Source organism: Tamandua tetradactyla, chromosome 1 (genome assembly GCF_023851605.1).
Source record: "Tamandua tetradactyla isolate mTamTet1 chromosome 1, mTamTet1.pri, whole genome shotgun sequence".
NCBI classification, from domain to species: Eukaryota; Metazoa; Chordata; class Mammalia; order Pilosa; family Myrmecophagidae; genus Tamandua; species Tamandua tetradactyla.
The window spans coordinates 89,140,032-89,163,626 of record NC_135327.1 but is presented as its reverse complement, the minus strand read 5'-3'; the positions used below and the strand labels follow the sequence as shown (position 1 = coordinate 89,163,626).

At 36.8% G+C, this 23,595-nt stretch overlaps 1 protein-coding gene and 1 pseudogene across 8 annotated transcripts in view; both read left to right on the top strand.

Moving 5' to 3' along the window:
- BBS9 (Bardet-Biedl syndrome 9) overlaps positions 1–23,595 on the top strand; it is a 699,527-nt gene that overhangs the window by 381,268 nt on the left and 294,664 nt on the right. The window lies entirely within an intron of this gene.
- On the top strand, positions 15,600–18,745 carry LOC143678679 (eukaryotic translation initiation factor 2 subunit 2 pseudogene; annotated as a pseudogene).

Genomic DNA, 23,595 nt, shown 5'->3' with positions numbered 1-23,595 from the left:
ACAACCAGGATATTGACATTGGTAAAATTCACTGATTTTATTCAGATTTCCACAGTTTTACTTGCACTCGGTTGCATGTGTGTGTGTATTAAATTCCACACAGTTTTATCACATGTGTAGGTACAAGTAAGTATCCATCACCAAACCCAGGGTCCTGAAGAGTTCCATCAACACAGGCACCCTTGTGTGGTTCTTTTATCACCGTCTCTCCCTCCCTCCAGCCCTTACTACCCCATTCTGTTAATTTTGAAAAGACTAAACAGATAACTTTTTTTAGAGATGGTTTTCCTTGAAGAAGAAAAAGCAGCTTTCTGTTGCTTAGATTGACAATACATTTACCTCTTGCAATTTTCATGGTTATTTGAAAATTAGTAATAATTTGAGGAATGATATGTAGCAGTAGAAGAGTATTAGAAAAAGTATTTGATTTGGAGCTCAAAATCTCAGTCCTACCACTTATTTTTTTGTGTGTGTGACTTTTAGCAGTTGCCTTCTCCTCTCAGAACTTCAGTATTTTCCCATAAAATGTGTCCAATATTCTCCATGTTGTTACAAAGATTCAACTCCATGTTGTTACAAAGATTCTATTCCATGATGTGTATGTATACATTATAATTGGCATACAGTATAATTGGTAAATTTTTCTATAGATATAGACTACCAACTTTGTGTGTGTGTGCTGAGTAATTATGACTCCTGGGTCAGTAGAGAATAATACCCTTTCTGTTTCACACCTCTTTTCTTTCTTCCCTGTCTCTCTCATATTTCTTTCATCCTTTGTCTGTCTCATTCTCAGGCCTATTGGTAGACCTATATGCAAAGCTAATGGCCTTTGGGGCTGAAGAGATACAGAGGTTTACGTTTAATAATGTTTTATCTTTTTATAGACACAGCGACAATGGAGTGTTGGAAAGGGATTGAATGAGAATACTTGATTTAATGCTTTCCAAATTTTCTGTATGGCAAGACTTCCTTTGTCTTTTATATATTTATGTGCTGGGTTTTGTTGTTTTGCCTAATTTCAGGGTTGGAAATTTTCATGATTTGTAATGTTATAGCTAAGATGATCAAAACCATGCATTTGTATAAATATATATATATTTTATTAATTAACGGAAAAAAAGAAATTAACCCAACATTTAGAAATCATACCATTCTACATATGCACTCAGTAATTCTTAACATCATCACATAGCTGCATGATCATCGTTTCTTAGTACATTTGCATCGGTTTAGAGGAACTAGCAACACAACACAAAAAGATATAGAATGTTAATATAGAGAAAAGAAATAAAAGTAATAATAATAGTAAAACAAACAAACAAACAAAACAAAAAAAAACACCTATAGCTCAGATGCAGCTTCATTCAGTGTTTTAACATGATTACTTTACACTTAGGTATTATTGTGCTGTCCATTTTTTAGTTTTTGTATCTAGTCCTGTTGCACAGTCTGTATCCCTTCAGCTCCAATTACCCATTATCTTACCCTGTTTCTAACTCCTGCTGGACTCTGTTACCAATGACATATTCCAAGTTTTTTCTCAAATGTCCGTTCACATCAGTGGGACCATACAGTATTTGTCCTTTAGTTTTTGGCTAGACTCACTCAGCATAATGTTCTCTAGGTCCATCCATGTTATTACATGCTTCATAAGTTTATCTTGTCTTAAAGCTGCATAATATTCCATCATATGTATATACCATAGTTTGTTTAACCATTCTTCTGTTGATGGACATTTTGGCTGTTTCCATCTCTTTGCAATTTTAAGTAACGCTGCTATAAACATTGGTGTGCAAACGTCCGTTTGTGTCTTTGCCCTTAAGTCCTTTGAGTAGATACCTAGCAATGGTATTGCTGGGTCGTATGGCAATTCTATATTCAGCTTTTTGAGGAACTGCCAAACTGCCTTCCACAGTGGTTGCACCATTTGACATTCCCACCAACAGTGGATAAGTGTGCCTCTTTCTCCGCATCCTCTCCAGCACTTGTCATTTTCTGTTTTGTTGATAATGGCCATTCTGGTGGGTGTGAGATGATATCTCATTGTGGTTTTGATTTGCATTTCTCTAATGGCCAGGGACATTGAGCATCTCTTCATGTGCCTCTTGGCCATCCGTATTTCCTCTTCTGGTAGGTGTCTGTTCAAGTCTTTTTCCCATTTTGTAATTGGGTTGGCTGTCTTTTGTTGTTGAGTTGAACAATCTCTTTATAAATTATGGATACTAGACCTTTATCTGATATGTCATTTCCAAATATTATCTCCCATTGTGTAGGCTGTCTTTCTACTTTCTTGATGAAGTTCTTTGATGCACAAAAGTGTTTAATTTTGAGGAACTCCCATTTATTTATTTCCTTCTTCAGTGCTCTTGCTTTAGGTTTAAGATCCATAAAACCGCCTCCAATTGTAAGTTTCATAAGATATCTCCCTACATTTTCCTCTAACTGTTTTATGGTCTTAGACCTAATGTTTAGATCTTTGATCCAGTTTGAGTTAACTTTTGTATAAGGTGTGAGATATGGGTCTTCTTTCATTCTTTTGCATATGGATATCCAGTTCTCTAGGCACCATTTATTGAAGAGACTGTTCTGTCCCAGGTGAGTTGGCTTGACTGCCTTATCAAAGATCAAATGTCCATAGATGAGAGGGTCTATATCTGAGCACTCTATTCGATTCCATTGGTCGATATATCTATCTTTATGCCAATACCATGCTGTTTTGACCACTGTGGCTTCATAATATGCCTTAAAGTCCGGCAGCGCGAGACCTCCAGCTTCGTTTTTTTTCCTCAAGATGTTTTTAGCAATTCGGGGCACCCTGCCCTTCCAGATAAATTTGCTTATTGGTTTTTCTATTTCTGAAAAACAAGTTGTTGGGATTTTGATTGGTATTGCATTGAATCTGTGAATCAATTTAGGTAGGATTGACATCTTAACTATAGTCTTCCAATCCATGAACACGGTATGCCCTTCCATCTATTTAGGTCTTCTGTGATTTCTTTTAGCAGTTTTTTGTAGTTTTCTTTATATAGGTTTTTTGTCTCTGTAGTTAAATTTATTCCTAGGTATTTTATTCTTTTAGTTGCAATTGTAAATGGGATTCGTTTCTTGATTTTCCCCTCAGCTTGTTCATTACTAGTGTATAGAAATGCTACAGATTTTTGAATGTTGATCTTGTTACCTGCTACTTTGCTGTACTCATTTATTAGCTCTAGTAGTTTTGTTGTGGATTTTTCCAGGTTTTCGACGTATAATATCATATCGTCTGCAAACAGTGATAGTTTTACTTCTTCCTTTCCAATTTTGATGCCTTGTATTTCTTTTTCTTGTCTAATTGCTCTGGCTAGAACCTCCAACATGATGTTGAATAATAGTGGTGATAATGGACATCCTTGTCTTGTTCCTGATCTTAGGGGTAAAGTTTTCAATTTTTCACCGTTGAGGATGATATTAACTGTGGGTTTTTCATATATTCCCTCTATCATTTTAAGGAAGTTCCCTTGTATTCCTATCTTTTGAAGTGTTTTCAACAGGAAAGGATGTTGAATCTTGTCAAATGCCTTCTCTGCATCCATTGAGATGATCATGTGATTTTTCTGCTTTGATTTGTTGATATGGTGTATTACATTAATTGATTTTCTTATGTTGAACCATCCTTGCATACCTGGGATGAATCCTACTTGGTCATGATGTATAATTCTTTTAATGTGGTGTTGGATTCGATTTGCTAGAATTTTGTTGAAGATTTTTGCATCTATATTCATTAGAGATATTGGCCTGTAGTTTTCTTTTTTTGTAATATCTTTGCCTGGTTTTGGTATGAGGGTGATGTTGGCTTCATAGAATGAATTAGGTAGTTTTCCCTCCACTTCGATTTTTTTGAAGAGTTTGAGGAGAGTTGGTACTAATTCTTTCTGGAATGTTTGATAGAATTCACATGTGAAGCCGTCTGGTCCTGTACTTTTCTTTTTAGGAAGCTTTTGAATGACTGATTCAATTTCTTTACTTGTGATTGGTTTGTTGAGGTCATCTATTTCATCTTGAGTCAAAGTTGGTTGTTCATGTCTTTCCAGGAACCCATCCATTTCATCTAAATTGTTGTATTTATTAGCGTAAAGTTGTTCATAGTATCCTGTTATTACCTCCTTTATTTCTGTGAGGTCAGTAGTTATGTCTCCTCTTCCATTTCTGATCTTATTTATTTGCATCCTCTCTCTTCTTCTTTTTGTCAATCTTGCTAAGGGCCCATCAATCTTATTGATTTTCTCATAGAACCAACTTCTGGTCTTATTTATTTTCTCTATTGTTTTCAATTTCATTTATTTCTGCTCTAATCTTTGTTATTTCTTTCCTTTTGCTTGCTTTGGGATTAGTTTGCTGTTCTTTCTCCAGTTCTTCCAAGTGGACAGTTAATTCCTGCATTTTTGCCTTTTCTTCTCTTCTGATATAGGCATTTAGGGCAATAAATTTCCCTCTTAGCACTGTCTTTGCTGCGTCATTTGTATATTTTTAAATCCTCATTTTTTAGATTAAAATTAAGCTTTTGAAGGAAAATCATAAATTCCTTAAGGAATTTGACCTAGATTTAATTTAACTTACCATTCGGTTTTATTATAAATAAAAATCATGTCAAGTAATAATAGTTGAAAGATGTTAACTGTTCAATTAGCTTCTCTAGCAACTTAAAGTCTATTTTAATTCTTATAGGATAGCTTTTAATGGTATGGCTAATACGTGAATATAATTCCCCTGTAAATATTACATTATGCAAAATACTAAATTCCCGTCTTGGTTCCTTATCAATTCCTCAAAAGCGTAATTGCTCTGTTTTGTAAGTCTTTCCAGACCTTATTTTTGCATCTAGAAATGGAATATTGTTTGTGGGATTAAAAAAACAACCCATATGTAATATACTATATGGTTTATTCTACTTTTCTTTTTCTTCTAACAGTATGTACTAGAGCTCTTTCCATATTAATGTTTAGATCTGTTTATATTTTTGTAAATTATTGCAGAATGTCCTATAATATAGACTTTCTCTAGTATGAGAAAACCATAGTTTATTAAAGGGCAAATTTTCATAATAGCACGATGTTGAGTATAATACCGAGAGAAATCTTTTTTTGACAACTCTTATTGAACAGGCATGTCACATACTCCCGCCCTCATATACCTTCTGTTTAGTGTGTTTTTCTTTATGTCATTGTATTTTGTGTGAGTAGGGGATCTAATTTGACTGGTGGATTAGCCAAGCCCCAAAATAACAAGCTCAGCTGGAGCCTGATCTTGTGCTCCATGTCTTTGCCCCATTGCATTACTGTTCATGGATTTGTTAAGAGGTTTCCTAAAGTACCAGTTTAAAATGGGATCTTCTATCTATTTAAAGTCCTTGTTCTTTTCATATGTGGAGAGCTTTTAGTTTTTCTCTTAGTCCTTCTGTGGATCTTAGTTCTACTTTAGTTTCGACAGAAGTAGTGAGATAAGTACTCTGGGCTGTCAGTGAACGATTTACATTCTTTTAAATTAAAGTCCCACTTTTCACTATGCATCTAGAAGATGTCATATTATCACCATTTAAGGACGAAGTGGTAATTGGCTATGTGATAATAAAGCAGAATCAGGTATCCTCCTAAAACTAGAATAAACTCTGTGAGGGCAGGGGCTTATTTTGGGGGTCTTACCTATGTAAATGTATTCTCAGCATTTACTGCATTTCTTGGAACACAGCAGGTGCTTAATAAATAATTTTTCTAAGAATAAACACTTTGTTTCCACTAGGTAAGACAATTTCTTGAAATGATGCATTTGATAAGGGCACTGCTACAAACAGCAAAGCATCAGAGAATTATTTCAGTCTGGGCTCATAAATCATTGGGATGATTTATTCTCAAGTGCTCAAAAGCTACTACAAAATGGAAAATTTCTTTTCTCTTCCTAAATAACATAGTTATTATATGTTATAGGACTCAGGTAAACTGTTATAACAAGTACAGTTTTATAGCTGAAAATTCTTGACTGAGAAAATCTTCTGTGTTCTTTTTTGTGTAAGTGGGTGTGTGCTGAAGTCAAATATGGAGCAGTCATCCATTGAATTACCTATATGCAGGTAGGACATTGTTGGGATTGGATTCTGTCGTATTCTAGGTGGCATGAGATTTAGTTGGGCTTTTTCAGAATTAATACATGCCCCCAAGCATGGAAAGTTTCAATTATCTTCATTTCCTTCTTGCATATTGTTGACTGCTTCATCTTGGAAGGCAAAATTCATTCATAAAACACCCTTTAAGCATCTAGGATAGGGTATAGAAATGGAGGACAGGAGGGAGTTTGGGGTCTCATAGGTGCTATATGTTCCAGGAACTGCCATGATTCCAATAAAGTCCTTAAAATAAGCTGAAAGTGAAGCTCAAGGCCCTTCATATACAAATGATTAAACATTCCTGAGTTGACTGTAATTTGAGATAGTTTGTATGGTATGCTCATTTATGTAATGGAGTTAGTGGGTGGTATGTTGATACAATGTAGGGTCAAAGTATGGCTTACTAGCCATTCACTCAATAGTGGTAGCTGTATTGTTTAGACACCAAAAGATCAATTTATTAGGTACAGAGGTAAGACCAGGGTGGGCAGTGTGAGATCCCTTGGTTTTTAGCAATAACTCCAGGTACCACTAGCTTATACAACAAGTCATAGAAGTGGGAGTTTCATTCCTGAATGACTTAAGATTTGGGTGCTAGCAAGAATCTCTTTGTGAAAGCCACTGCTTCTAAGTTTGCAAAAAGAGAATCAACATTGCTGCCTTTAAATAAATGTTAATGAATACTCTAGAGTTTGAGGTGACAACTTTGTAGTATTATAGTGTAATGATTAGAACTCTTCTGGAGTCAGATTGTGTGTCTTCCAGACCTGGCTTTGCTACTTGCTAACTTTGTGACTTTGGACAAACTACTTAAGCAAACAGGAGACAAAACTATCTTCAAGCCTCAGTGTCCGCACTCTAGAATAATGATAGTAATGATGCCACCTTCATGGGGCTATCATGAGGCTTGAATCTCATAAACACTTAAACTATTTAGTGCTTGGCGCATAATAAGCTATTAACAAATAGCAACTATAATTCTCTGAAATGTTCTTTATTTGACTAATAAGTTATACCATGTAAAAGTGGTCCTATTGATTGGATAGAAGATTTATAATAATCATCAGCCCTCTGAAATTCTGTTATTGGGTAACCTCACATATATGGATCTCAGCTAAGAACTAGGTAGATACTGTATCCTGAAGTGCATCCCCCAAACTCTGTCAGCCTTATCCTTGGATGTTTTGCTTCTGAGAGGAGACCAATAGGGAAGGGAATCTGAACTGTGACATCAAGGATCATCTTCCCAGAATTACTGATTATTTCATTTGGATATATTCCTAGAAGGAAAATTGTTTAATTAAAAAATATGTATTTCCTCCAAAAATGTAGCAAATTATAGTACTATTAGTATATGACAATGTCTTTCTATGTTTTATTATTTTAATATTTATGATTTTTAATTGAAAAGTTAATTTTATTGTTTCATTCTTTTTTTAAAATTTTTTATTAATTAAAAAAAATTACAAGAAACACAAACATTCCCAACACATACACTCAGCAATTCACAATATCATCGCATAGTTGCATATTCATCATCATGATCATTTCCCAGAACATTAGCATCAATTCAGAAAAAGAAATAAAAAGACAACAGAAAAATATAACAAACAGAAAAAAAAAATTTTACATGCCATACCCCTTACTGACTCCTTTCATTGATCACTAGCATTTCAAACTAAATTCATTTTAACATTTGTTCCCCCATTTTTATTTTTATTCCATATGTTCCTCTCATCTGTTGACAAGGTAGTAAAAGGAGCATCAGACACAAGGTTTTCACAATCACACAGTCACATTGTGAAAGCTATGTCATTATACAATCATCATCAAGAAACATGGCTACTGGAATACAGCTCTACATTTTCAGGCAGTTCCCTCCAGCCTCTCCATTACATCTTGAATAACAAGGTAATATCTACTTAAGCATAAGACTAACCTCTTGACTCTGGAATCTCTCAGCCATTGACGCTTTGTCTCATTTCACTCTTCCCCCTTTTGGTTGAGAAGGTTTTCTCAATCCCTTGATGCTGAATCTCAGCTAATTCTGGGATTTCTGTCCCACACTGCCAGGAAGATCCACACCCCTGGTAGTCATGTCCCACGTAGACAGGGGGGAGGGTGGTGAGTCTGCTTGCTGTGTTGGCTGGAGAGAGAGGCCACATCTGAGCAACAAAAGAGGTTCTCTTGGGGGTGACTCTTAGGCCTAACTTCAAGTAGACTTGACCTATCCCTTGTGGGGTTAAGTTTCATATGAACAACCCCCAAGACTGGGGGCTCAGCCTATAGCTTTGGTTGTCCACACTGCTTGTGAAAATATCAAGAATTCAACTTGGGGAAGTTGAATTTTCCCCCTTTCTCACCATTCCCTGAAGGGGACTTTGCAAATACTTTTCCACTCACTGATCAGATCACTCTGGGATTCATCAGGGCATCACCTGGATAAACCAACAAAATCTCATGTCCTATACAAAGTTCCATGTACTTAAGGTATTCAATCAACTATTTACATAAATTATATTAGGAGATGCACTAGTCAAAGTGTGGATTTGTACCAAATAAACATTTTTTGCTTTAGTCTCACACATTAGTTGAAATTTTTAAATATTAAGTACCATCTATTTTCAGCACACTGCAGTAATGACATTCTTTTATTCTTCCTCATGCAAAAACATTTTTTTAATTTGTACATTTAGTCACTATCATTATACACTCTAGGCATTCCTAGATTACACCATCTCAATCTTTATTGTCTATCTTTCTTTATGATTTCATTTATGCCCCAGCCCTCCTCCCTCTATCACTCTCATTTGCAGCTTCATTCAGTGTTTTAACATAATTGTATTACAGTTAGGTAATATTGTGCTGTCCCTTTCTGAGTTTTTATATTCAGTCCTGTTGCACAATCTGTATTCCTTCAGCTCCAATTACCCAATATCTTACCCTATTTCTACCTCCTGATGGTCTCTGTTACCAAGGAAATATTCCAAGTTTATTCACTAATGTCAGTTCATATCAGTGAGACCATACAGTATTTGTCCTTTTGTTTCTGGCTAATCACACTCAGCATAATGTCCTTAAGGTCCATTCATGTTGTTACATACTTCATAACTTTATTCTGTCTTACAGCTGCATAATATTCCATCTTATGTAAATGTCACAGTTTGTTTAGCCAGCTGTCTGTTGATGGACATTTTGTCTGTTTCCATCTCTTGGTAATTGTTAATAATGTTGCTATAAACATTGGTGTGTAAATGTCCATTTGTGTCCTTGGCCTCGTGTCCTTTGAGTATATAACAGCATATAGATGGGTCCTGTTTTTTAATCCATTCTGCCATACTATGTCTTTTGATTGGAGAGTTTAATCCATTAATATTCAGTGTTATTACTGCATGGGTAGTACTTTCTTCTACTATTTTGCCTTCTGGTTTTATATGTCATATCTAATTTTCCTTCTTTTTACCTTTACTCATAGTCTTCCTTTCTACACTCTTCTCCACACCTCTCTCTTCTGTCTTCGTATCTGTCTCTAGTGTTCTCTTTAGTATTTCTTGCAGAGCTGGTCTTTTGGTCACAAATTCTCTCAGTGATTTTTTGTCTGAAAATGTTTTAATTTCTCCCTCATTTTTGAAGGACAGTTTTGCTGGATATAGAATTGTTGGTTGGCAGTTTTTCTCTTTTAATAATTTAAATATATCATCCCACTGTCTTCTCGCCTCCGTGGTTTCTGTTGAGAGATCTGCACATAGTCTTATTGGGCTTCCCTTGTATGTGATGGATTGCTTTTCTCTTGCTGCTCTTCAAGATCCTCTCTTTCTCTTTGACCTCTGACATTCTGATTATTACATGTCTTGGAGTATGTCTATTTGGATCTGTTCTCTTTGGGGTATGCTGCACTTCTTGGATCTGTAATTTTAAGTCTTTCATAAGAGCTGTGAAATTTTCAGTGATAATTTCCTCCATTAGTTTTTCTCCTCCTTTTCCTTCTCTTCTCCTTCTGGGACACCCACAACACGTATATTCATGTGCTTCATATTGTCTTTCAATTCCCTGAGTCCCTGCTCATGTTTTTCCTTTTTTTTTTTTCCTATAGTGTCTGTTTCTTGTCGGATTTCAGATGTTCCATCCTCCAGCTCAGAAATCCTATGTTCTGTCTCTCGAAATCTACCATTGTAGGTTTCCATTGTTTTTTTCATCTCTTCTACTGTGTCTTTCATTCCCATAAGTTCTGTGATTTGTTTTTGCAGACTTTCAGTTTCTTCTTTTTGTTCTTTCCTTGCCTTCTTTATATCCTCCCTCAATTCATTGATTTGGTTTTTGATGAGGTTTTCCATGTCTGTTCGTATATTTTGAATTAATTGTTTCAGCTCCTGTATGTCGTTTGAATTGTTGGTTTGTTCCTTTAACTGGGCCATATCTTCAATTTTCCTAGTGTGATTTGTTTTTTTTTTTGCTGGCGTCTAGGCATTTAATTACCTTAATTAGTCTATTCTGGAGATTGCTTTCACTTCTTTTATCTAGGGTTTTCTTGCTAGATGAATTTGTTGTCTATCTGTTCTTTGACATTCCGTTCAGCTTTATCTGAACCGTTAGCTTAAGTTTTGTTTAACAGAGGAGAATTTTTCAGTTCTTGTTTTCTTGTTTCTTGCCCTGCTTGTATGGTGCCTTTCCCCACACACACACTTAGGAGGGTCTACTTATATATGATAGACCCCAGCCAGATTTTCCCAGACCAAACTGGTCTCCTATAGGGGGAAAGAGTCACCTGTGTTGGTTTTCCCTAAGGGTGAGACCCAGCAGGTTGAAAGACTTTCCTGTGAAGTCTCTGGACTCTGTTTTTCTTATCCTGCCCAGTATGTGGCACTCGTCTGCCTGCAGGTCCCACCAGCATAAGATGATGCTGTACCTTTAACTTTGGCAGACTCTCCCTGCTGAGGGCATGGTGGAGACAGAAGAGATGTTGTAGGCTGATTTTAATGGCTTCAAATTACCAAGCCCTGGTGTCTGAATTCCTTGATGGAGGGATTCCACCCTCGTGGGGCTTCACCCCTCCCCTGGGGAAGGCACAGGCTCCAGATAAGCCCCCAAAAGAGCTCACTTCTGCCTATGCCTGGGGAAGTTGCAGCCTGAAAAGTCCTGCCGCTATATCCAGAGGCAGTCAAGTCTTTGTAGATACAGAGCCACAAAAACCTCTGTTTCCTTCTTTTTTTTTTTCCCCCTTTTTCTGTCAGTCCTGCCCCCTTGGCGCTGGGGCAAAAATGAGCAACCTCTGCTTTGATCAGTTTCACCTAAGCTGGGGGCCTATTTTTAGTAGTCAGAATTTGTTAGTTAGTTCCACAATTGGCGTTTGATTGTGCCCAGTCCCTGCTGCTGGTAAAGTCCTTTCCTTTCCCCTCTGGGAAGTGGCCTGTGGGGGAGGGGCGCTAGCCACCGCAGGTTTGGGAACTCACGGTTCTGGGGTGTGCTTGCAGCGGGTCCAGCTGGTCCAGACTGGGATATGCTGTTTGTCTGGTCACTGACGTGGCCCCAGGAGCTATTCTGTACTGTTTCTGGTTATTTAGTAGTTGTTCTGGAGGACGAACTAAAATACGCACGTTGTTAAGCCGCCATCGTGAGCTGGAAGCTATTGTTTCATTCTTTACTTACCAGTGAGGTTGAACATTTTTCGTATGTTAATTATCCATTTGCATTTCTTTTGTGATATGCAAATGTGTGCCCTTTGTTTAATATTCTACCTAATTCTTTTTCTTAATATTTTGTGTATGTTAGGAATGGTAATCTTTTATCATGCGTAAAAATATTTTATGTGCATTAGGAATATAATCTCTCATCATATATAAAAGTTATACCAATTTGTCAATTTCCTTTAATTTTTATTTTACTGGCTATGACATATATACGTATATACTTTAATATTCACATAGTAAAATCTATCAATTTTTTCCTTTTGATTTTTCTCTGCCTAGAAAAGCCTTCCCCATGCCAAGAATACATGAGTTTGGACCTATAATTTATTCTAACATTTTTATGATATCATTTTTTATATGTACATTTTTAATGTACTTTATTATGCAATTTAGTCGGAATCTAATCTCCTTGCCATAAATGATGAGCGAGGTGTCCCAGCCCCTATTTATTGGATAATCCGTTCTTTCCTGAGCTAAAATGTTACCTGTAGCAATTTTTGCTGAATAGCAAACCATATCAAAACTTAATTATTTAAAAGAACAACCATTAATTATTGCAATTGATCAACTGGATTAACTGGACAGTTCTGTGGATTAGCTGATCTTGGTGGACTCTCTCATGTGTCTTGATCTGCTGGTGATTCAGCTGGGGACTAGACTGGCCTAGAATGGGCTCATGTATGTTTCTAGCAGTTGACTTAGAGTTACTTAGAGATTCGACGGTCCAACAGGCTAGCCTGGGCTCATTCTCATGGTGCTCACAAGCCTTTGCTTGTGTCATCTTTCTAATGTCCCATTGGCTTTGACCAGCTGAGAGCAAAGGAGTGGGGAAATAAATTTTGCCTTTTTATTGGAGAAATGGAGAAATGTAGGCATTCTTTGCAATCTACCCTCTTCCTTTTAACATGTCCTGAATTTGCAACGTGTTATATGTGAAAACATCTTTTCCAAACTCTAATCCTCGAACTTAGGTTTTCTGTACTTTTAGAAGTATTTTCTTCTATACCTTTCACTTTCAAACCTGAATTTTTATTGCCATTAAATTCTTACTTTACTCATAGTTGCAATCAGTTGCAGTCTATGGACACTGAAGATAATTTACCTTGTAATTAATTGGTCTGTAAAGAGTTGTTTAAGGCAGATAGAGTATTTCTGCTGTTTTCAGGTTAGTCAGCCAGCTTGAATACTCACTCTTGTGCTTAGTTATGATTGATTACTTTTAGGGATGTGTATTAGTTAGGGTTCTCTTGAGAAACAGAATCAACAGGGAACACTCACAAATATAAAATTTATAAAAGTGTCTCACGTGACCGCGGGAATGCAGAGTCCAAAATCTGCAGGGCAGGCTGTGAAGCCGAGAATTCCTATGGAGGGTCTGGACGAACTCCACAGGAGATGCTCACCAGCTGAGACAGGAAGTGCCTGTCTCTTCTGAATCCTCCTTAAAAGGCTTCCAGTGATCAGATTAAGCATTATTCATTGCAGAAGACACTCCCCTTTGGCTGATTATAAATGTAATCAGCTGTGGATGTAGCTGACATGATCATGATTTAATTCTATGAAATGTCCTCATCGCAATAGACAGGCCAGCACTTGCCCAACCAGGCAAACAGGTATCACCACTTGGCCAAGTTGATACATGAACCTAACCATGACAGGATGGAATCTCTTATTCAGTCTCCTTGTAGAGCCATAGCTTTGTTCTTTCTCAGGGCTGGCTTCCTGGACATGTGACCATAGAGTCCCACACTTGATCTCTGGCAGCCATCTTGAAAGTCTGAGTGATTTCTGAACAAGAGGCCCCACATTTTCATTTTGCACTGGGCCCTTTAATTTATGTAGCTGGTCTTAGCCATGTCAGGATACCAATTAATTTCTGATGAGTAGAACTACATAATTGGAAGATGCAGGATTCAAATACAAAGTAGCTTTATTACTACTACCTTAATGACACCCATAGGTTTCCTAAAAGATGAAGAAAAAGGGATACAGTGGGCATCAGTGTGGATAACTCAAGGGCTTTCTTCTGCAAAAGATATTTTAGTTAACTGCAATGAAGTAACCATCCATAAAGAGTTACCTCATTAGGAACATCATCCTGCTATCAGCCCTTCCTAAACCTGTTCTGGGTAGACAGTCCCTTTTAAGACCTCCAACAAAATGGACCATTGACTTCAAGATGCGCTATGATACCTATGAGTTCTGATGCACTAAGGAGTTGGCCGACTACTTCCCTCCTAGTTACAACTGCAAGTCTTTTCTTATGTCCTGCGTTATTTACTGGTCAGAAGCCCCAAATACCACATTATCATTTTACTCTCCCTACTGTACCTTTCCTATGTAGACTCTAATATAATATCATATTCCACTGAGGACCTCTACCAAGCATCCTGTACGAGTTCAGTAAATGGCTAAAGCACAGAGAGGGACTAGGACTGTAACTTTGGAAAAAGCAGCATCTGGCCTCCAGTGAATGAAGATTTTTCCAGTTGCTTAATAATTGTATTAAGTAATTGTATTAATTAGTTTGTATTCTGTAATTTTGGGGATAAAAGTCTTTCTTCTTTGAAGAGGCTTTCACTTTCTAGCTTTACAAGCATCATATTGAAAGAAAATTATCATGTCAAGAATTTTTTCATAATTTCATCAAAGACTTGAGTCTTTTTTATCAGAAGCCAAAAACCTAAATGTCTTCATTTGTAAGATTAGAATACTACTTTCCCAATCACATGAATTTGTTTTTGGAGGACATAAGGTAGGAGGTAAGAGAGAGATGGGAATTTCATGTTTATTGGGCGTCTTGAATCTGAGGTAAATTTGACTCATTACTTCATTTTATTCCTATAATAATTTTGTGAGTGAAGTATGATTGTTCCTATTTTATGGACTCCAAGTAGGGTTTAGAAACTTTCTCAGTGTAACATAGATATTAAGCCCATACTTGAGCATAACATGTGGCATTTTTATTTTGGTCATTTCCAGGTGGGACATAGCCATCCCAGGTTTTCTTTAACAAAACTATGGTCAGGTTGTAGAGAAAGGAGATACACACAAACTATCTGTACATATTTATGATGTGTATATGTGTATATTTATGGTCATCTTATATTTATTGTGCATATACCGATCATAAAGATAACTTTAAAACTTTGGGAGAGTTACCCAAAGACGAGTTTACATCTGAGATTTGAGTTTCAGAGGAAGAGTCCACCTCATTAATTAGCTTACACTTAAGTTCAGTTTCTTTGCCATTGAATGTTAATGCTTATTGCATTTGGCAGAAAGCTTTGGAAAATAAGTTCTCTTTCATGTTATAAAATTTTCATGTACATTTGTGCTGAAGCAAAACTGATTGGTTAAGTTAAGAGAAGGGAAATTAGACTTAACCCTAACAGTTTGGCTTACATTTTGATGCTTTTATGTGTGCTGAGATTTTTTTTCCCCCACTTGAACACTAACCCTCTGTTGTAGCAGAGTGAAAGTGTTTACTGATCTAAAAGTTTAATTGTGTTGGATGACATACGTGTGATATAATGACTGGTAGTCATTAATGTTTTAGAAAGGCATTTGGCTGATTTTTCTCTTCTGCAAAATAGAGGCTGAATTAGGTATAATTTTAAACAGATCCTGGTTTAAAGTTTGCTATTTGTTACTTTTTCCATACTTAAAACTTCCTTCTACTCTTTATTTGTATGGAATTGATCTATAAAAAAAATCGTTTTAAGTCATGCAGCAGTTGAAGAGCTTTTTGGCTCATAGTTTTTTAAATGAGCATGATTTTGGCTGATATCACCAAAGAATATGTGACAAAACCATTCAGAGGCCCACCCTCCTCATTGCCATTGGCAAGTAAAAGCAATATGCTCACAGATTGAGAAGAAGCTATCAGGGATGGAGTGATGTTGCGGGTTTGTTTTCTTATAACCATTAAAGAGTTAAATAAACAAAATTCTCTCTAGTAGAATAAATTGGTAAAACTTTTATATATGATGAGAGATTATATGCAAAGATTGAAATGAATAAAGAAAAATTCAAGATGGTATACATTTGTTTTAGATGACTTAAATTCTTAACCAATTGAACAACGTTATGATAATTTTTTAGTGTTATCTCTTTTTATTACCCAATATGATAGTAATTTGATGAGTATAAAACAATAACTTTGAGTGAGGTGGTGGTAGAGATATCTACAGAAGCATCGTTGTTGCCAGGGCTTGGAGCTGATCCCTCTGACTTCCTGTCTGTGCTGAGCCCACTCAAGCCACTGTCATGTCCAGAGACAAGATGATTTTTGATCTACTGTGAGCCAGAAGAAAAAAAGAAGAAGCCCTTTATGTTAGATGAGGAAGGGGATGCCCAGACAGAAGAAACCCAACCCTCAGAAACAAAATAAGTAGAGCCAGAGCCAACTGAGCACAAAGATGTAGAAGCTGATGAAGAGGACAGTAGGAAAAATGATACGTCTGATGATCTAGATGACTCAAGTTTTTTTAATCAGAAGAAAAAGAAGAAAAAAACAAAAAAGATATTTGATATTGATGAAGCTATAATGGTATAAAGGATCTAAAGATTGAAAATGATATTCAAGAACCAGCTGAACTAGAAAATGACCTTGACATTATGCTTACAATAAAAAGAAGAAAAAGAAAAACCTCAAGTTCCCAGATGAGGGTGAAATCATAGAGAAAGATAAAGCTTTAGAAGATGAAAAGAGGAAAAAAGATGATGGTATCTCATTCAGTAACCAGACAGGCCCTGCTTGGGCAGGATCAGAAAGAGACTATACATATGAGGAGTTAATGAATCGAGTTTTCAACATCATGAGGGAAAAGAGTCCAGATATGGTTGCTGGAGAGAAAAGGAAATTTGTCATGAAACCTCCACAGGTTTTCCGAGTAGGAACTAAGAAAACGTCTTTTGTCAACTTTATGGATATCTGTAAACTATGACATTATCACCCAAAACATCTTGCTAAATTGGGTACAAGTAGTTCTATAGATGGTGTACTGGTTTGAAAGGAAGCATGCCCCCTAGAAAAGCCATGTTTTAATATAAATCGCATTTCATAAAGGTAGAATAATCCCTGTTCAATACTGTATATTTGAAACTGTAATGAGATCATCTCCCTGGTTGATGTGATTTAGTCAAGAGTGGTTGTTAAACTGGATTAAGGGACGACATGTCTCCACCTATTTGGGTGGGTCTTGATTGGTTTATTGGAGTCCTATAAAAGAGGAAATATTTTGGAGAATGAGAGATTCGGAGAGAGCAGAGAATGCTGCAGCACCACGAAGCAATGAGTCCACCAGCCAGCGACCTTTGGAGATGAAGAAGGAAAATGCCTCCCGTGGAGCTTCATGAAACAGGAAACCAGGAGACAAAGCTAGCAGATGACACCGTATTCACCATGTGTCCTTCCAGCTGAGAGAGAAGCCCTGACTGTGTTCGCCATGTGCCGTCTCACTTGAGAGAGAGACCTTTAACTTCATCGGCCTTCTTGAACCAAGATATCTTTCCCTGGATGCCTTTGATTGGACATTTCTATAGACTTGTTTTAATTGGGACATTTTCTCAGCCTTAGATCTGTAAACTTGCAACTTATTAGATTCCCCTTGTTAAAAGCCATTCTGTTTTTGGTATATTGCATTCTGGCAGCTAGCAAACTAGAACAGATGGTAATAACCAATTTGTAAGATTGTAAAAGAAAGATTCCAACAGAAACAAATGGAAAATGTCTTGAGAAAATATATCAAGGAATACATCACCTGCCACATGTGCCAATCACCAGACACAATCCTGCAGAAGGACACCAAGTCTATTTCTTACAGTGTAAAACTTGACATTCTTTATGCTCTGTTGTCAGCATCCAAAACTGGCTTCCAGTGTGTTACGGGCAAGCAAGCGCAGCCCCATGCCAAAGCTAGCTAGTTTACTAATTACAACTGGTTTTGCAAAGCATGTTATGGAAATTTGGCTGGACAGGTTTACCATCAGAGTGATTATACCATTTTTTTAGAAACCAGATAGAAAGCTGCCAAGCTCTTTGGCATGTGGTTGGTTGGTCTATGAAATCCTTGCAAGATACTGTTGCTCAAGCTGATGACATATTTGTTGCCTACTTTAACAACTGGCAGAGAAATGTTATGGGGTAAAGAGGTGCTTTTCAAAAATCGTCCATAGACTTCTGTAAAGTGTAGTATAAATTAAAGTTATTGTAACAGTGATTCTTTCAAAAAACTGATAACAACTTAAAAAAAATAGGATGTGGTCACAGCCTTCTGGTCTTTTTCTAGATTTTCTGAGGAAGACTGATAAAAGGGGGTGAGAATACCTTGTAAACACATTACTTTGGTCTCAGAATATTTAGAGCTTTGAATTACTATTCCATATATAAATTAGTTTATTCCTACTCGTTCAAAAGAGAGCGTAGAGAACTGAATCATATGCTTGAATGTATATATGCACAAAGGTAGATATTCTCTCACTCTATCTGACCTTAATCTCACTAGTCTGCCAGCCAGTCTAGAGAAGTACTATGGTAGTTAGGTTCAGATGTCAACTTGGCCAGGTGAAGGTGCCTAGTTCTAGCTAATGAGTGATGTTTGATTTAATTGGCTGGATGCTTAAATGAGAGAGCTCAATGTAGCACAGCCCAAGCAGCTCAGCATAGCTCATCTCAGCACTTGTAGCTCAGCCCAGGCCTTTGGAGATGCAGAAAGGAATCACCCCCAGGGAAGTTGTTGGAACCCAGAGGCCTGGGAAGAAGGCCAGCCGAGATTGCCCTGTGCCTTCCCATGTAAGAAAAAACCTCATTTGAAAGTTAGCTGCCTTTCCTCTGAAGAACTATACATTTTTAACAAAATAAATTCCCTTTTATTAAAAGCCAATCCATCTCTGCTGTGTTGCATTCTGGCAGTTAGCAAACTAGAACAAGTACACAGAGCTTTTCCAAATTACTCTAGGATATATTGGGGTATCACACTTGTATGATCAGTTTATTTGAACACCGTAATTACATGGAATCTTGAGTAGAACGTGAGATCCTATTGGTTTGTACAGGTTAGTGTGATACCCCAATATATCCTAGAGTAATTTGGAGAGAGAATAAAAAAGTATTTGCAAAGTCCCCTTCAGGGACTGGGGAGAAAGAAGATAATACTCACTTTCCCAATCTGGGGAATTCCTGATATTCTCACGAGCAGTGGGGACAATTAATTCAATAGGCTGAGCCCTTGATCTAGGGGTTTGCCCCTGTAAGACTTATTCCTGGAAATGAGAAGCTAAGTCTACTTCTAATTATGCCTAAGAGTCACCTGCAGAGAACCTCTTTTGTTGCTCAGATATGGTCTGTCTCTGTAAGCCAACTTGGCAGGTGAACTCCCTGCCCTTCCCACTGCAGGGAACATGATTCCGAGGGGTGTAAATCTTCCTGGCAACATGTAACAAGACTCCCAGGATGAGCTGGGACCTGGCATCATGGGATTGAGAAAGCCTTCTTGACCAAAAAAGGGGAAGAGAGATATTAGAGAAAATAAATTTTAGTGGTTGAGAGATTTCAGAGTCAAGAGTTATCCTGGAGGTTATTTTTATGCATTATATAGATATCCCTTTTTAGTTTATGGTGTATTGGAGTGGCTGGAGGGAACTACCTGAAACTGTTGAGCTGTGTTCCAGTAGCCTTAATTCTTGAAGATGATTATATGATGATATAGCTTTTTCTTTTCTTTTTTCGCATGGGCAGGCTCCGGGAATGGAACCCGGGTCTCCGGCATGGCAGGTGAGAATTCTGCCACTGAGCCACTGTCACATTTTACATTGTGACCATGTGATAGTGAAATCTTTGTGTCTCATGCTCCTTTTATCCAGGGTATAGGCAGATGAATAAAAAAATAAGGACAATAAATGAATAAATAAAAGAGGGAGAATGGGGGTAAAAAGAAAATTGAGTAGATTGAAGAACTAGTGGTCAATGAGAGGGAGGTATAGGGAGTTTGGTATGTATGAGTTTTTTATCTTTTAATTTCTTCTTCTGAGTGATGCAAATGTTCTAAAAATGCTCATGGTAATGAGTATACAGCTGTATGATGATATTGTGAGCCATTGAGTGTATGCTTTGGATGGACAGTATCTGCATGAAGATATCTCAATTAAAATATCAAAAATAAAAAAATAAAAAATAAACCATGCCTTCAAGTATTGTTAACAAACAAACAAACAAAAACCATGAAATTTTGTGTGAAGAGATTTGAATCATAGCTCGTGGGTCTTCCTTCCAGGTCTTCATGGCTGTTTGACTTTGGGCAAATTACTTTACCTCTCTGAACCCCAGGTTCTTCACCTTCATCTTTGGACCTCTTAGAAACTGTCCAAATACTGTCAGGCATAGTGCCTGTCTTGAAGTGAAATTCTTGGTTAATATTTATTGTATCTGAATAATGGTTAGAATAACAGACTTGGATTTGTAAATTTTCATCCATTCAGACGTTCAGAAACAAATGGGGCTTTTGGGGTCAACTAATGCCAGCCCCTAGAATAGGGTGTCTTTGGTGGACTGCAGCGTGTGATGGATGGACTCTAATAGTAAGTGGTCTGAGTTACAGGGCCCTGTGAGACTGAATTAGTTTTTAGATGAGATATATAATTGCAAAGTATTATCATAACATTGGAGTTATGCTTCCCTGGATTTAGGTATGTAATGCTAATTGACACTAATGGGGGTTGTATATACATCAAGGGGAGAACAAACCTATTAGTGTATAAAAAACATTCTGCTTTAAATATTCATCTGGTATGCTTTACTTCCCTGGGGCATGTGTGTTTTTATAAATTGAACACATACTTCTTTATCTGCATGTTTTTCACTTAGTATTTGAGTTTTCTGCTTGGTAGTGTTAGCTTGAACAACTGCCTGGATTGTGAATTTAATATAAGGATTTTATCTTGGCAAGTTTATCAGATTCAGAAATTTAATCATTTGTCTGAAATAAAGTATTCTAAGCCAGAAATGATCCAAGGATATTTTCTTCTGCTGAAATTTCATTCTATCTGTTGTTTGATCTTAAAAAAAAAAGTTCTTTGAGATACACTTGAAATAAGAATTTCTAATCTTACAATAAAACTATTAATGGGCCCATTATAAGGAAATGAAAATCTTATCTTTTTGTGTTAGTGATGAGAGAAAAATATATGTGGCCTCTAATTATCTGTAATCGTATGAGGTTTTCTTTCATTTCTGTTATCTATCTTCCTGTTTAATCCCATCTAGCACAATTTTTCCTTTTGTATTAGTTTTCTGCAAATGGATTTCTGAATGGTTTGAATTGTGAATTAACAGTTACTACATGCTTATAACCCTCCCTTCCCCCTTCCTCTCCTCTGCCCCCACCCCATTTTCTCTTTCTTTAAATAAAGCTAGTTTCTTAGAGAGATTTGTTTGTAATCTTTCTGAAAAAGGGGAAAAGATGTACTCTCTTTATAGAGTATCTGTGAACACTTGAGCAGTTATGTCAGCTCCAGTATGTGCTTCTCTAAGTATATTAATTCTCCAAGTGTTGCTTGAAAGTACCAAGTGTAATCAATGAAAAATTGAACTGATGTTTATGTGAGAACCAACTGTATCATGAGGAAAAAGGTAGTAGTAGATAAAAGGAATTTAACATAAATAAATGAACTTTGAGCATTAGACTTTAAATGGATTTAAATATTCTGCTACACTACTGGGAATCATTAATAAAATGTGTTAAAATCAGCAGCTGTTCATCTTCATTGTGCTGTATGATGGGCCTCCCTGTTTTATTGTTTTTAAGTTTCCTTTTATATGATTTCAAATCTCCTATACCAAGATGTTAGGTCTCAGGTAAATCCAACCCTCTTCCGTCATCAATCCCTACCTTCCTCCGACCACCCTCCCCAAACCATGACTGGCTTCTTGTTTAATTGATTCCCCATTTAAGTTTACAATTCAGAGCATGCTGTCCTTCCGTTAGAATGGTAGGCTCGGAGGCCGTATTCTCGGAGATTTTTCCTAGAGAAAGTGATAGATTTTCATGTGGCCATCTCACTCCCCTTTTCATGTCATCTTTGTTATTCAAGGTAGAGGTGTGTCGAAGAGTAGCCCTGGCTAATCAAGGCCATGGAGTCAAGGAAGCCAACAGGTCCTTGTCTTTTCAACCTTTTCCTTCTAACTACTTGTCTTTTACGTTATCAGACTAAACTAAATTATAATTTCTATGTTTTTATTTGTTTGTTTTTTGCCCTAACTCATTCCAATATCTTCAGGAGTACCTTTTATTTCTCAGATTAAGTCGAGATTTCTCATTCTGGCATTCAGAGATCTCTGAGTAGTGGCACCAACTTCTGCTTATCTCCTATTTCTTTTCTCTGCAGGACCTACATGTCAATCAACTATTTCCTTAAAAAAAATCACAAAAACAAAACCAATTCATTCACTCATTGTAAAAAAATACTGTTTAATGATTTTTAATAAATGTATAAAGTTGTGTGACCATCACTAAAATCTAATTTTAGAACATTTCTATTAACTGATAAAACTCCCTTGTATCTATCTATTTGCAGTTAATCCTTACCCTCATCCCTAGTCCCAGGAAATTACATATCTACTTTCTGTCTCAATAAATAGGCATTTTGGGGCCATTTCATACAGATGGAATTGTACAATATGTTGTCTTTTGCATTTGGCTTCTTTCACTTAACAGTGTGTTTGAATTTCATTCATATATCAGTAGTTTGCTCTTTTTATTGTTGCATAATATTTCATTGTCTGTATGTATCACATTTTGTTTATACATTCACCACTTGATGGAGTTTGGATTGTTTTCAGTTCTTGGTCATGATCAGTAATGCTGCTGTGAATATTCACGTGTATGTCTTTGTGTGGACATACGCTTTCATTTCTTATGTTAGATAATTGGGAAGGAATTTTGGAATTGTATGGTAAATTTGTGTTTAACTTTTTAACAAACTGCCAAACTGTTTTCCTCAATGACTATACCATTTTGTATTCCTACCAGCAAAGTCTGAGGGTTCTAGCTTCTTCATATTCTGACCAACACTTGTTATTGTCCATTTTTTTATTATAGCCAATCTTATAGGTGTGTCTCATTATAGTTTTAATGTGTATTTCCCTAATGATTGATATTGGACATCTTTTCTTGTGTTTATTAGACTATCTTCTTTTTTTTTCACAATCACATGGTCACATTGTAGGAGTTGTATAGTTATACAGTTGACTTCAAAAATCAAAGCTACTAGAATACAGCTCAACAATTTCAGGTACTTCCCTCCAGCCACACCAATGCACCATAAACTAAAAAGGTATATCTGTGTAATGCATAAGAATAACCTCCAGGATAACCTCTTGACTCTGTTTGAAATTTCTCAGCCACTGAAGCTTTATTTTGTCTCATTTCCCTCTTCTCCCTTTTGGTCAAGAAGACTTTTTCAATCCCATGATATTGGGTCCCAGCTCATTCCAGGAGTCCTCTCCCATGTTGCCAGGGAGATTTATACTCCTGGGAGTCATGTCCAATGGAGGGGCACAGCAGTGTGTTCACCTACTGAGTTGGCTTAGAGAGAGAGGCCACATCTGAGCAACAAAAGAGGTTCTCTGGGGGTGACTCTTAGACATAATTATAAGTAGGCTTAGCTTATCCTTTGCAGGAATAAGTTTCATGGGGGTGATCCCCAAGATCAAGGGCTCAGCAATTAGTTGTCCCCACTGCTTGTGATAATATCAGGAATTCCCCAGAT